This window comes from Camelus dromedarius, chromosome X (genome assembly GCF_036321535.1).
Source record: "Camelus dromedarius isolate mCamDro1 chromosome X, mCamDro1.pat, whole genome shotgun sequence".
Lineage (NCBI taxonomy): Eukaryota > Metazoa > Chordata > Mammalia > Artiodactyla > Camelidae > Camelus > Camelus dromedarius.
In genome coordinates, this window is record NC_087472.1 from 104,531,534 (window position 1) to 104,534,547 (window position 3,014).

Sequence of the window (3,014 nt, forward strand, 5' to 3'; positions counted from 1 at the left end):
AATCTCACTCATTCCTTCTTCCGCCTAAATTTTTAAAATAACTTTTCTAATTCCCAATGTCTTTCTTTGGATTCTGGAAGGAATTATTTTGCATTTATATATATATTTGGGAATTAATGATATTTATGTAGTACCAAGTCTTCCCAAACAGTACATGGCATATTTCTCTATTTATTCAGGTGTTGTTTTATGTCCTTCAATAAAATGTCCAGTTCTGTATCCTTACTGATATAGTCCTAGGTATTTTATAGATTGAGCTAACACTGTAAATGCAATTTAACACCCATTTCTTACCAGTAAGAAACTGCTGCTGTATACCTATCTTGTGCCCTGTTCCTCCATACTTGTTCCTGCATGCATGGGGAGAAGCAGTTTGGCAGGTGAGCCAGGCCAGATATGTGCCAGCGAGCACCTCATCCCAGCCAGGATCGCCTCATGCATCTCAGAGTCGTACGATGTAGTTTGATTTCTGGGTGAAGAATAGTACAAACGAGCCCCGCATGAACATAGACGCCTTTCTTTAGGCCCGACGTCCCCAGACCGTCAGATCAGCCAGGTCTGAGTATTGTCCTGGGGAGAGTTCTGCGCAACCAGAAGGGGGAAATTTCCCAGAATCCCCTGGAATCTTGCTAAGAAGCCTTAGGCTGACTATGGCAAACGTTCACAACGACACTTGTTGAAAAGTCTCTTCTCTTTTGGTTTTTGAAGCTATTGGGGGGTGGGGGAGGAAGTGTGTGTGTGTGTGTTTCTGATATATACCAATTTGGGAATCCACCAGGGGAAGAAAAATCAGCAACCTGGTCAAAACTTGATTTAAAAAAAAAAACAGACTAAAGAAATTTAACTTAAATGTCTAAAAATGTAGAAATGTTGAACATTTTTAAACAGTTTATGTTAAATAAGCTATAGTACATTCATATAGAGGAATCTGATACATTTATACAAAAGAATCTTGTTCAGTCTATACAAAATATGTTTCTAAGAACACTGACATTACAAATGCTCATGCTAGCATATTAAGTTAAATAGACATCTTTCAAAACTGCATGTTTAATTTGGCATTATTTTTGGAGATAATGTGAGAGACAGAATAGGTGGGCTGTACTTACATACTAATACGTGTAGCGGGATCTACTTTTTATATGTGTGTAAAGGGATTATATTTCCTTTTATTTTCCAGGTTTTCTACAGTAAACATAATCAGATGGGGAAAGGCTTTACTTAAGATGCATTATCTTTTACGTTCATACTGGTAGTATGGCTGAAGCCATAACAAAGTACCGTAAACTCGGCGGTGTAAAACAACAGAAATGTATTCTCTCATAGTTCTGGAGGCCAGAAATGTGAAATCAAGCTGTCATCAGGGCCACGCTCCTTCTGAAGGCTCTAGGGAAGGATTCTCTTTGCCTCTTCTGACTTTTGATGGTTGCCAGCAACCCTTCACATTCCTTGGCTTATTGACATATCACTCCATTTCTGTCTCCATCTTCACATGGCTCTCCTCCCTGTGCCTGTGTCCAAATCTCCCTCTTTGTATTAGGACATCCGTCATTGGATCAGAGCCCGCTCTAATCCAGTATGACCCCATCTTAACTTGATTGCATCTGCAAAGACCCTGTCTCCACACAAGGTCACAGTCACAAGTTCTAGGGGTTAGGACTTCAAGATATCTTTGGGAGGGACACAGTTCAACCATAACAGCCCACTCGTTGGCTCCCCCAGATTTATATCCTTCCCACATGCAAAATGCATTCACCCTATCTTAACATCCCCTAAAAGTCTCCTCTTTCTTTCTCTCGCTCTCTCCAAAATTTTTGTGGTTGATTCTGTAAACAAAATGCAAGCATGACCGTGGCCCAGCTCTATTGGACAACCAGTGCTCACATAACCAGACCTTTATAGGGCTAAAATTAAAGCAGGATAGATGAATCCAGAACTTTGCTCCCAAACAAAACCACTGTTTCTGTCAGTGATGTAAAGCCTAAGGTGAAGTCTTCACCTGGTGACGTCCTCATCTCTCCCAAAAGCCATAAAACAATTTTATCAAGTGCTTTCTGAGCCAACACTTATAATATAGATCAGCCATCCAGGCCACTGAGCATTGCTTTGACTGTTTGGCCACCAGGCAGTGCTCCCTGATTTTAAAATCACGCTGCTCAGCCAAATGTTTCCATGTCTGCAGAAAAACTAATGTCTCCCCTTCAGGAAGGGACTTATAATTCACAGTTCAGCCCTGACAACAGCATGAGCTAATTAACCAATCTTGGAAACAAAATAGAGCCGTTTTTATTTTATTTTAAACCTGTTTAATAAAAATGATATGCATAGCTGCTGAGGCAGTAGCCACTACCAGGAAATTATTATGAACATAAATTAGCAGTGCAGTTTGTCCAACCCGGAGGTAAGCAAGTTTTCAGATTGATTTGTTTTAAAACAGAAATCACAACCATCGAGACAAAAATTACATGCAGAAATGCTGAGGCATTGATCCAGAGCCAGGAAAGTGAAGTTCGGGGAAATTAAGGGAACAGACCATGAGGCTGGATTCTAGTCATAGGTCTCGTGCTCACTTCGACAGCACACATACGAAAATTGGAACGATACGGAGAAGTTTGGCATTGCCCCTGTTGCAAGGATGACACACAAATTTGAGAAGAGTTCCATATTTTTAACTACTGTATATAAAAGAGATAAGCAACAAAGCCCTACTGTATAGCACAGGGGACTACACTCAATCTCTTGTAATACTTATAATGAAAAAAATCTGAAAAAGTATATACATTATGTATAACTGAATCACTATGCTGTACACCAGAAACTAACACAACATTGTAAACCGACTCTACTTCAATTAAAAAAAAAAAAAGACACAGGTCCCAAGTTTGATGGAAACATAGTGTAGGAGAAGGAAGTAAACTCTACGTCAGAAAGCACTAAAATCCACTCCACTACACCAAGTCTAGGTGCCCTCGTGTAAGCAAGGCAAGCTCTCCAGGCTGGCCCTGCTTCATCAC

At 40.2% G+C, this 3,014-nt stretch overlaps 1 non-coding gene across 1 annotated transcript; it reads left to right on the plus strand.

The window, feature by feature from the left end:
* The first annotated feature begins 2,562 nt into the window (after positions 1–2,562).
* LOC116151152 (U6 spliceosomal RNA) lies at positions 2,563–2,670 on the plus strand. The gene has a single exon (XR_004134928.1). It is a non-coding gene; the product is annotated as a U6 spliceosomal RNA (small nuclear RNA).
* Positions 2,671–3,014: the final 344 nt, after the last annotated feature.